Consider the following 12,832-nt stretch of genomic DNA (forward strand, 5'->3'; position numbering starts at 1 on the left):
CTGCAAAAGGCAATATTTCATTCTTTTTTGTGGCTGAGGAATATTTCATTGTATATATATACCACATCTTCTTTATCCATTCATCTGTTGATGGACACTTAGGTTGCTTCCATGTCTTGGCTATTGTAAATAGTGCTGCTATGAACATTGGGGTGCATGTATCTTTTCGAATTAGAGTTTTCATCTTTTCTGGATATATGCCCAGGAGTGGGATTGCTGGATCATATGGTAACTCTATTTTTAGTTTTTTAAGGAACTTCCATACTGGTTTCCATAATGGCTGCACTGTAGCCACCTCTTGATGTGAATCTTCCTAGACTTTTTCAATGCATATTGAAAAAATCGTTGTATTTTTAAGGTAAAAATGGATCATATATGTCACTTAATATATCATCTTTGCAATGTCTAAATGTTACCTTTCTGACAATTTTAATGCTTGTGTTCCAATAAATTATTTATGTTATCATTAAACAAGGAAAGATTAGCACAGTCTCTACAGCCACCACAGGAGGTGTCCTCAACAAGATGAAGCTCACCATCCTGGACCCCTCTTCTCAGGCCAGTGAGTGGGTGGCCAAATACATCAGGAACTACATCATCCAGTTTAGCCAAGGGCCAGACAAGTACTTCACCCTGGGGCTCCCCACTAGGAGCACCCCACTTGTCTGCTACAAGAAGCTGATTGAGTACTATAAGAATGGAGACCTGTCCTTCAGATATGTGAAGACTTTCAACATGGATGAGTATGTGGGCCTTCTTTGAGACCACCCAGAGAGCTACCACGCCTTCATGTGGAACAACTCTTCAAACACACTGATATCCACCCAGAAAACACCCACATTCTGGATGGGAATGCACCTGGCCTACAGGCTGAGTGTGATGCCTTTGAAGAGAAGATCAAGGCTGCGGGAGGGATTGAGCTGTTTGTTGGGAGGCATCGGCCTTGGTGGACACATTGCCTTTTACGAGTTGGGCTCCAGTCTATTGTCTAGGACCATGTGAAGACACTGGCCATGGACACCATCCTGGCCAATGCTAGGTTCTTTTTATATATATATATTTTTAATAAATTTATGTGTTTATTTTTGGCTGCGTTGGGTCTTTGTTGCTGTGCATGGGCTTTCTCCAGTTGCAGCGAGCAGGGGCTACTCTTCATGGCGGTGCACGGGCTTCTCATTGCAGTGGCTTCTTTTGTTGCAGAGCACAGGCTCTAGGCACACGGGCTTCAGTAGTTGTGGCACGTGGGCTCAGTAGCTGTGGCTTGTGGGCTGTACAGCACAGGGTCAGTAGTTGTGGCGCACGGGCTTAGTTGCTCTGCAGCATGTGGGATCTTCCCGGACCAGGGCTCAAACCCGTGTCCCCTGCATTGGCAGGCGGACTCTTAACCACTGAGACACCAAGGAAGCCCTTGCTAGGTTCTTTGATGGAAATCTCACCAAGGTGCCCACCATGGCCCTGATGGTGGGCATGGGCACTGTGATGGATGCTAGAGAGATGATAATCTTCATCTCAGGTGCTCACAAGGCGTTTGCTCTGTATAAGGCCACGGAGGAGGGAGTGAACCATATGTCTGCCTTCCAGTAGCATCCCCACACGGTGTTTATGTGCGATGAGGATGCCACCCTAGAGTTGAAAGTGAAGACTGTCAAGTATTTCAGAGGTTTAATGCTTGTTCATAACAAGTTGGTGGACCCCTTGTGCACTATGAAAGAGAAAGGAACAGAGAAAAGCCAGTCTTCTAAGAAACCGTACAGTGATTAGCCTGTGCTAATCCTAGTGTCAACTACCTCACTGGGACAGGCGGGTCTTTCTGGAAATTGTCTTTAGGAGGACAGAATTGTATTGCTTTAATCTAGTGTGGTTACTAGTTGAATGGGTGAACTTGTCGTTCTTGGCTGTTCAGCGTGGAGTCTAGTCATGGAATTTAGCTACTTATTTGTAACTTAATGAGAAAAAAAATCACTATATAATTTTGACGTCTGTCCCACAGATTAGGGGTTTTTAGCTTTTTGTTGTGCCTCTAACACTGTTCAGATGTACAATATACTCCCATCAGGAATTTCTGTCATTACATATACTGATCTCAGTTGAGAGAGAGTTTGGGGCTTATGTTGGACAAAACCGCTTCGGAGAGTCTTAAGAGCCCCTCTTGGGAAGGCCTGCCCCTTATTTGAGAATCAGTGTTCCAGATTAAGGAACAAACTCTCTCAATGTCTAAAGTCACTATAAGGAAGTAGTCACTCTGGTCAGTAACAAGTGCCACAGGAAGAAAACTATCCCTTACGTTCTTTCCCCAGCTGTTTTTTTCTGCTCTCTCAGTTGGCCTTTCCATGAACTCAGAGGCCTCCTTGGGGAAGGATTTGGGTGGGTGGGGCTAAAGAGAAAGAGAAAGTTTTGCTGATGAACTCGGAGCCTCAAGCCACAGCAAACTCCTATCCCTCAGGGACCCTCCAGCACCAGGAGGAAGACAGAAACCCTTTTCCCAAGAGAGCCCTGTGTTTTGTTCCAAGGTCTCACCGTGGCACCTCTCTTATACATATTCATTCATAAGTAGGACATCCATGGGAGCAACAGACACAGCCAAGATTCGATGTTATGTTCAGCCAAGGTGATGGGGTCAGGGCAAGCAGCTCAATTATGAGTTTAGAAACAACACTAGAGTGACGTGTTTCCTGTGTCCCTGAGAGTTGAGTGCCAAGAAGCAGACCCAAGTGCTTCTAAAGTTGACTAATATCCTTTCCCCACTTAAAAAACTGCCCTTCTAACACTCCTGGGTTCATGTGGCGTGGTCTGATGTTCCCAGAACATCAGGAAGTATGCTTTTGCCCTTTTATCCTTCACCTCTTGTTCACAAGATGAGTCTATTGCTCTGTTTTTTTTTTTTTTTGTACTCTTATGCCTTGATGGTTTGAATGCTGCCTCCTCCTTCTTCCAATTTTTGTGCCTCTTTGAAGCTGCTGCTGCCTCTATTTCCGGGAAAGATCTTTCAGAGCCTGGCTCAGGCCTCTCTTTAACTGCTGTGTCTGGTACCAGTGTTTCATTTTTAGGTTTTATAATGTGATTGTGCTGTCATTCTGTTTTAAGCTAATGGATCACTGGACTTGTTTACAATGTGACATTTTCTTTTAAATCTAGTATTTTCAAGAAAAAAAATACAGGAAAGATTAAAAGGTTTTGGAATTTTGTTATTTCTTTGCTGAATTTGTTTCAGATACTGGCATTTGGAATTAATTTTGTTTAGTGAGTCTAATGTTCGCAAAGTTAAGAATTAGGCATTATTTAATCTATAACATTATGATGCAAGGTTGTTAAAATACTAGATATTCATTACACAGTGGAGTACCCCACAGGCTCCTTACTTCATTTGCGTTCTGCTCAAGTGTCAGGTCACAGCACTTCCCAGCCTTTCCTATACTCTTAACATGTTTTATTTTTCTTCCCAGAATTTATAATCTACTCATGTATTATCTGAATCCACCACTAGTAATTAAGCTCCATGTAGGTGGAACATTTTTTCTGTAGTTTTCCCAAAGTGCAGAATGATGCATTGAAGGAAGTATGGGCTTGACATTTGTCAAATTCGTGAATTGAAGAAAGAGGCTTAGGGACACTTTTTGTTTTTATTTTGGGGGGTGGTTTGTCTTGGTTTTGGAGGGGTTTTTTTTGCCGCACTGCGCGGCATGCGGGATCTTAATTCCACCACCAAGGGTCAAACCCGTGCCCCCTGCAGTGGAAGCGCAGAGTCCTAACCACTGGACCACCAGGGAAGTCCCAGGGTTGCTTTTTTTTTTTTTTTTTTTTTTTTGCGGTACGCAGGCCTATCACTGCTGTGGCCTCTCCCGTTGCGGAGCACAGGCTCCGGACGCGCAGGCTCAGCGGCCATGGCTCACGGGCCCAGCCGCTCCGCGGCATGTGGGATCTTCCCGGACCGGGGCACGAACCCGTGTCCACTGCATCGGCAGGCGGACTCTCAACCACTGCGCCACCAGGGAAGCCCCCAGGGTTGCTTTTTATAATAATTATATCTCACATGTATTAAGCATTTTCTATGTGCCAGACTCAATTCTCATAAAGCCCTGTAACAAAACTTTACAGAGGAGGAAATTAGAGCTCATAGATTTTAAGTAACTTGCCCAAGGTCTCAAGAGTCAAACCCAAGCACTCTGGCTCCCCAATTTTTTTTTTAATTCAATGAAATTAGGGGGGTTTTGTGTGGCAAAATATGTATAACATAAAACTTACCATTTAATCATTTTAAGTATATAGTTCAGCGGCATTAACATTCACATTGTTGTGCAACCAATCTCCAGAACTTTTTCAAAAATCTTGCAAAACTGAAACTCTATACCCAGTAAACAACAACTTCCTTTTTCCCCTCCCTTCCTGCCCCTGGCAACCACCATTCTACGTTCTGTTTCTATTATTTTGACTACTTTAGATACTTCATCTAAGTGAAATCATACAGTATTTTTGCTTTTGTGCCTGGCTTATTTCACTTAGCATAATATCCTCAAGGTTCATGCATGTTGTAGCATGTGTCAGAATTTCCTTCTTTTTAAGGGTAATATTCTATTGTGTGTATAGGACCACATTTTGTTTATCCATTCACCCTTAGATGGACTACAGCTCAATCTTAATCTGTAAGCTATACTGTGTCTTTTGATATTAATCTTGAGTTGACAGATTTATATCCTCCGTATTCTGGGAAGTCCTGGGCTGTCTTCCTTAAGCTTCTCTCTTCCTTTGCCATGTGAAACATTCTCATTTCTTGTTTCTGTTTTGGAGCAGATCTTCTCACATGCATCACACACAGAGGAAACTCAGCTTGTTGAAAGATTTCCTTTCAAAAAGTTGCTTACAACAAATATTTTGGGGGGGGGCGGAGGGGTTATTAATATGGTCCAATAACAATCTTCTCCCTTCACTTAATCCTTCTCTTCCAAACCCTCTCTCCCAGTTGCCTCCTGGGAGCCCTAGATTACTTGCCTTTAATACATCTTCCCTAAACTTTCCACCTTAGAAGCCTTAGCACCAGCTTTCACCAATGTCCTGAAGATTGAGTCAAGGTGGCACTGAAAAGGGTCTTTTTCTCCAAGGAACACTGCTCTCCTTCTCAGAACCTACTGCGAGCTTATTCCCAGATACTCAGAGCACAGTAGATAGGGGAAAGTTCAATTCCCTTGAAGCCACCTTGAAGCCATGTAAATTATACTTCTCACTAGTAGGAATAATTGAGGTTTTCTCAGTCTTATAAACAATGTAAATAAGAGCACGTTAAATACTACTATGTGTATTGGTGTACTCTAACTCACAATATAGGGAAATACAATATACTTGTTATGCCCAAAGACAACCCTCCAGTCCCACCCAGGTTACTGGCTTTAAACCCCACCTTTATAAAAATTCTGAAACTATTTTCCTTGTTAATCACAGTGATTAACAAGTCCCAAACACTAGAATGCCTTCAGACCTTCTCCTTGAGATAAGGGTCACGTTTTTAGATGAGAAGGATTACTATGTAAAAAGAATATTTTTTAAAAGATCAAGGGACTTACCTGGCAGTCCAGTGGTTAAGACTCCACACTTCCACTGCAGGGGGCACAGTGGGGCACTGCAGGTTAGATCCCTGGTCAGGAAAATAAGATCGCACATGCTGTGTGGTACGGCCAAAATATTAAAAAAAAAATAAAAGATCAAAGCCTTCCTTAACATTTGAATTAATATCTACTTTGTTAATGATAGCACACTTAGAGTGGAAGAATAGACAAGTATATATGAGACTTTATTTTGCATGATATCCAATAGCACAGGGGTTCCTGGTTGTAACCAGCTCCATAGTCATCAGAAGCAGAAGCCTGGGGCCCAAAGACTGGGAACCACTAAGTCAAAATGCCCAACCTGGGCTTCCCTGGTGGCGCAGTGGTTGAGAGTCCGCCTGCTGATTCAGGGGACATGGGTTCGTGCCCCGGTCCGGGAAGATCCCACATGCTGCGGAGCAGCTGGGGCCGTGAGCCATAGCCGCTGAGCCTGCACGTCCGGAGCCTGTGCTCTGCAACGGGAGAGGCCACAACAGTGAGAGGCCCTTGTACCACAAAAACAAACAAACAAAACAAACAAACAAAATGCCCAACCTTAGTCCATCAACTCAGGAGTAGTTGTCACATAGTACAAACATGTTGGCTGTGTGTATCAGTCTGCTAGGGCTTCCATAACAATACACCACGGGCTGGGTGGCTTAAACAACAGAAATTTATTTTCTCATAGTTCTGGAGGCTAGGAGCCCAAGATCAAGGTGCTAGCACAGTTAGCATTACTGAACCAGGTCCATTTGCCCAATGTGCAGCAAGCCAAACACTGAGATGCCAAGGTTTACAGCCAAGAAGGAGTTTATTCACAAGGCAGCCAAGCAAGGAGATGGGAGAACAAGTCTCAGATCCACCTCCCTGAAGGCAAGAGGATTGAAGTATTTATTGGATAAGCAAGGTGGTCTTGAAACCACCTTGAGCAGGACACTGCAGTGCCCTCCTGGGTACAAAAGCCCTTCCATGTCCCCCACTTTTCATATGTAGGAAAAAGGCTTCAGCCTCCTAGACCTTCCCTGAGATCCAAAGGGCAGATTCAAGCAGATACTAATTAGAGAAATGAGGGAATGCAAAAACAAAGGAAAAGCAGTTAAGTAAGAAAAGTAATGACAACAGGCAGCAATAAAACAGAGTCCTAGTTCCTCCTCAAGAGATATTCATAACAATCTGATACATATCTTGAATTGTTTTATAGGAACTAAGGCCCCCACCCAAGTGGAGGATGGTGACTTCATGCAGAGCACAAGATTCCTGGAACGCCACCCATTACCTCACCATCCACCCATCAGAAGAAAGCTATGCATCCTGCAGCCCTCGGCCCAAAAGTTGCCTTTAAAAACTCTTCTCTGAAACCCGTCAGTGGAGAGTTTGGGCCTTTTGAGCATGAGCCTCCCATGCTCCTTGTTTGGCACCTGCAATAAAAGCTGTACTTTCCTTCATGACAACCGGGTGTCAGTAAATTGGTTTTGCTGTACGGCAAGTGAGTGGACCGAAATTCATTTTGGTAACAGTCTTAGGTATGGGGAAAGGTGACTTGAGGTAGGGAAAAAGGTGAGGTAATCAGTGTTCTGCACAGGTGCTTCTGGGTGACATGCTTCTGCATATTCAAAATGGAGGTGCTTAGCATGATCTGAGGGTGGAGGTTTCCAGCCCTCTAACATCAAAAGGCCCTTCACTGGACAGCTGTGCAGGCCCAGTTTTAGGGCTGGTGGTCCCAACCAATGCCCAGCTGGCTCATACTGGGCAGGAGCTGACTCCAACTTCCTGTAAAAACAACTGGGCTTTGTGAAGCTTGGAAGGTGTGCAATTAAAGAGAGGAAAAAAGAAAGAAAGAAAATGAAAGTGAAATTAATCAATGAAGGCAGTTTTAACAAGCTGTTCCCTTATGTGTTGTTCTGTAAAAAGTTCAACAATTTCTATTAGTTATCAGCTTCTGTTAACTCCACAGGGCATGGTTTTATTAGTTTCTGATAGATCTCTCTTCCTTGCTTCCAGACAGCTGTCTTTTTGCTGTGTCCTCACATGGCCTTTCCTCTGTGTGCACAAAGGGAAAGAGATCTCTGCTATCTCATCCTTTCTTATAAGGACACCGGTCCTGGGGCTTCCCTGGTGGCGCAGTGGTTGAGGGTCCGCCTGCCGATGCAGGGGACACAGGTTCATGCCCCGGTCCGGGAAGATCCCACATGCCGCGGGGCGGCTGGGCCCGTGAGCCATGGCCGCTGAGCCTGTGCGTCCAGAGCCTGTGCTCCGCAACGGGAGAGGCCACAACAGTGAGAGGCCCGTGTACCGCAAAGAAAAAAAAAAAAAAAAAGGACACCAGTCCTATCTATTGGATTAGGGCCCCACTTGTATGACCTTATTTAATCTTAATTACCTCCTTAAAGGCCCTGTCTCCAAATACAGTCACATTGGGGGCTAGGACTTCAACATGTGATTTGGGGGGGGACACAATTCAGTCCGTAATACCATGGATCCACTCACTGTGTGGCACAGTGACGTTCTCAGAGAAAATGATCTTTGTGAACTTGGCTGACAGGCAGTGGTATTCACTAGGGACTGTAGGGGATGAGTGTTGAGGACTTGACTAGACTGGACTGGATACAAGTGTCACTACAAGCTAAAAATCAGCCAGATAACACTGAATATCTGAAACAGAGTCCTGTTGGATGCTGAAGTTGTGTATCAAGGATGCTTTTGGCTATAAATGAGAGAAAAATCCAAAAATTCAAAACACACACACATGGGACTTCCCTGGTGGTGTAGTGGTTAAGAATCTGCCTGCCGATGCAGGGGACACGGGTTCGAACCCTGGTCTGGGAAGATCCCACATGCCGCGGAGCGACTAAGCCCGTGTGCCACAACTACTGAGCCTGCACTCTAGAGCCCATGAGCCACAACTATTGAGCTTGCGTGCTGCATCTACTGAAGCCCGTGCTCCACAATAAGAGAAGCCACTGCGATGAGAAGCTGGCACACCGCAATGAAAAGTAGCCCCCACTCGCCACAACTAGAGAAAGCTCACGCGCAGCAACGAAGACCCAACACAGCCAAAGATGAATAAATAAATAAATTTATGAAAAAAATAAATAGAAAAAAAACAAAACACACACACAAAAGAGAAAATCCAACTCAACCTGGCTTAGGAACTAAGAAAGTTTCTTGGCTCACGTAGTTGGAAGTTGTCAAACCACAATCAGTATCATGGCTGCAAAGAATAAAGATCTTTATTTGGGGTGTTAAGAACTGCAATTCAGGGATTTCTCTGGTGCCACAGTGGTTAAGAATCCGCCTCCCGATGCAGGAGACATGGGTTCGAGTCCCGGTCTGGGAAGATCCCATGTGCCATGGAGCAACTAAGCCCATGCGCCAAAGCTGAGCCTGCACTCTAGAGCACATGAGCCACAACTACTGAACCCTGCGCGCCTAGAGCCTGTGCTCCGCAACAAGAGAAGCCACTGCAGTAAGAAACCTGCGCACCACAACGAAGAGTAGCCCCCACTCACTGCAACTAGAAAAAGCCCACGCGCAGCAACGAAGACCCAACGCAGCAAAAAATAAATAAATAAAAATTTTTAAAAAATAATTGCAATTCAGGGGACACAGATTTGGGTAAAGACCAAAAGAGTGCTCAGAAGAAGGAATGAGTCAGGGCTTATAAAGACAAAAGCCACAAGGTTGTTAGAGTTGTCTGGTGAGAATTGTGATTGACTCTGACACAAATAAGGAAACATTTGTTCTTAAGGAATAGACTGTCACTAGTTTGTTTAGGGTGAGGTCAATAAGTATCTTGAGTTTCTGACAAATGTTCTGGATGCCTGTGTTAAGACAATAAGTGGTCAAAAGTTCAGATTCCATCCAGGCTGAGACATGCATAAGTCCTATTTCCTCAGTGGCTTCCCAGGTCCATTTTAGAGACCTCTCTTAGCAATACCTACTCCATATTTATTTTTCTTTCATGTTCCCCCTTTTGATCAAGATCTTTCTTTGGGAGGCATCAATGATCAACCATTTGGTTATATGTCATTGGCTTCGACTTCCTCTGTGCTGGGGAGGCTCATTCCCAGAGAGTCATGTCCCACAGAGGAGGGAAAGAGGTGGCTGTGTGAAAGGTATGCTTTTAGAAAGTTTATGGCCATATTTGAGCAACAATGAGTCATATAGGAAGCAAGTCCTCAGTGGCATTCAAAGTAAGAGAAGTTCATAAATCTTCAATAGTTAGAATCTTACAGGAGTGGTCAATCATCTCCAGATGTCTAGCTATCATTTTTCCTTTTAGTATTTCTCCAAGACTTGGTATTAGGTCATTCATAGCAGTTATTTGCTTTTTCATATGGCTCATTAAGTGGATGACATTAGATGATTCATCTGGTCCTGAATCTTGGGAAAGCTGTCTACAACGGATGTCATCTGCTTCATTATCCTGGCCTTTGTCTAGTTAATTTCAGTTTCAGGTCTCTAGACTGTTGTGAAGTCCAAGCAGGACATGGTGCCTCCTTTAAATGAGAAACATGAATCCATGAGTCAATGCCCTTAAGTTTAGCAGCACAAGTTTAGTTAACAATACCTGGAAAGGTCCCCTCCAACAAGATTGGAGGACATCTTTGTGAAGGTGTAGTTTCCAATAGACATAGTCACCAGTCTATTTTTTCCTGAGGGAGTGGACCTGAGATTAAGCAAAACCAAAGGCAGTACTTCGGGCCACAGCAGCTTAAATGATTAGTCATCGTAAATGCGCTATGGTAGGTGAAGGAGTGCAAAGACTAAAAAAATGAGTTTGCCAGGGAGCCGCAGCTGTCTTGGGTTTCCCATAGCCCCCACTGTCAATTTAATTTACAGCCATTGTTTACCCATCTTAATTTATCTGATTCAGAAGCAGGCTGTTGCCATGTTACAAGTTATCAGGATGGCGAAAGTCTGGCAATAAGGGGTCAATTCTTCTGTAGAAGCAGAATGGACTTCATCTACATGTGTCACAATATTTACAGATTCTGTTGCTGCTGACTTTGCATGAAAGTCAGCCAGGGCATTTCCCTTGTACTCTATTCTTTTAGTGTTAGCCTCAGTTTGATGACAGACAACATTTTACATCAGGACATATCAGACTTACAGGAATTTCACACAATTTCTGGAACACTTATAACAAATACCTATACAGACACAACACAAAGAAGTCTTAACATTACTTCTTATTTGACAATGCTTCCCCTATAATTTAAAAATATCAAATATACCTAATTAGTTTAATATCTCTTTCTTTACAAGGAGAAAGAACAAACCTTTGAGATATTTCAGAGACCCTGTGAAATATATCTCTAAGTTAGTTCTAAGTCAAAAAGAATTCATTTAGGGCTTCCCTGGTGGCGCAGTGGTTGAGAGTCCGCCTGCCGATGCAGGGGATGCGGGTTCGTGCCCGGTCCGGGAGGGTATCACATGCCGCGGAGCGGCTGGGCCCGTGAGCCGTGGCCGCTGGGCCTGTGCGTCCGGAGCCTGTGCTCCACAACGGGAGAGGCCACAGCAGTGAGAGGCCCACGCAAAAAAAAAAAAAAAGAATTAATTTAGAATTTAATTTGGGGAAGTTTGTCAAAAATATCCAAAAGGTGTTAAAACACTTAGTCAAATAGGATCATAGGTCACTGGGAAACAATGCTTAGTTATCCATTTAACCAAAGGAACACTTAAAGACTTCATAGGGGGCTTCCCTGGTGGCGCAGTGGTTGAGAGTCCGCCTGCCGATGCAGGGGACACGGGTTCGTGCCCCGGTCCAGGAAGATCCCACATGCCGCGGAGCGGCTGGGCCCGTGAGCCATGGCCGCTGAGCCTGTGCTCTGCAATGGGAGAGGCCACAACAATGAGAGGCCCGCGTACCGCAAATAAATAAATAAATAAATAATGTTTTTAAAAAAAAGTGTTATACTTAATGTTGCTAATGCTAAAGATATGTCTGTATTAATTTAACCAACAAACTTAAACTAGCTTTTATTTACTAAAGATTCATCCCAGATCATGTGAACTTGAGAAACATTTCAGTTAGTTTCTATTATATTTTTGCAAGTATACTTAATTTATATACTGCTTGTTTGTTTTAAGCCAATTATATATAACTCTTTTACAAATTAATTTTAGCAATACCATCCAAAGAAAACATACCACATAGCCACAACATATTTATATATAGACACACATGAACATACAGACAGATGCAAACAGAGGCCTTACAGTTTTTGTTTTAAAATTTTCCTTGAACTAGATTTCTGGGCAAAGGTGCTTCTATAGCACCTTGTGTTTTTAAAAGTCCTTTTCACGCTCGCTCTCTCTCTTTTTTTTTTTTCTTCCGATTTTAGGAATTGGAGATGGTCTAGATAAGAGTTCCCAGAGAGGTTACAAGCCTTTTGAGATAAATAAGGGAGGTGTGGGGAATGATGAAAAGAAATGGGTGAACTGTGAACTGTCTCTAGAACTGCATTTCCAGTTTCACAAAGATTCATAAGGTATAATTCAAATGACATCACAGGCTGATCCACCCATCCAACTACTTTATCCTCAATTTGCTTCTTTATATTAGGGAGATTTCTAACTGAGATGTAAGTCAAAAAATGTTTATGTTTTGCCCAGGCAATGTTGTTGGTTCCCTTTAGCACGTCCAATCAATACTGCTTGAAGGGCGGATTTACATGCCTTAGTCCAGGGGGTATATGTGATGGTGTTGGTGCCGTCCTCATTGGACCTGGCTTTAAAAGGGGCTGCCATTACAGGATGGGCAGTATGGATGGTCTTCTTCAGGGGATCAACCTCAGTGCTATAAAAAAGGAAGTTCAGAGAGAGATGGATAGAAAGGAGAGCCTTATGGCGGACATTCAGAGGGACAGAAAAAAGCAGATTTGGAGAGAGAGAGTTCTCAGAAGCCTCAGAGGATTTTTCTAGTTTGGAAATTTTTTGAGAGTTAGTTTCTCTGGGGGAAGCAATAGTGGATTCATTATTACAATTGGAGGCCTCAAAATACCGATTGAAATATGCTTCCCATTCTCTTTGTCTTGTTCTATAGCTTTTCTCCAATTGAGCACACAAACTAATTTAGAAATTTTGAATGAGCCACAAGTGGACCAACAGAGTTTCAAGTTTTGTGGGTGATTTTAGTCCGATGCGAAAGAAATTTAGAAGAGGAAGGCCCATAAGTTTTAAACATAAATTGATCTGGAGTTCTGGATGGTGGCAGTGCCTGTAGAAACCCAACTCCCCATAACTGAGTACTC

At 43.5% G+C, this 12,832-nt stretch overlaps 1 pseudogene; it reads left to right on the forward strand.

Annotated features, from left to right (window-relative positions):
- Positions 1–441: 441 nt before the first annotated feature.
- LOC132438508 (glucosamine-6-phosphate isomerase 1-like) lies at positions 442–1,761 on the forward strand (annotated as a pseudogene).
- The last annotated feature ends 11,071 nt before the right edge of the window (positions 1,762–12,832 follow it).

The sequence above is a fragment of the Delphinus delphis genome, chromosome 15, assembly GCF_949987515.2.
Source record: "Delphinus delphis chromosome 15, mDelDel1.2, whole genome shotgun sequence".
Taxonomy (NCBI): Eukaryota; Metazoa; Chordata; class Mammalia; order Artiodactyla; family Delphinidae; genus Delphinus; species Delphinus delphis.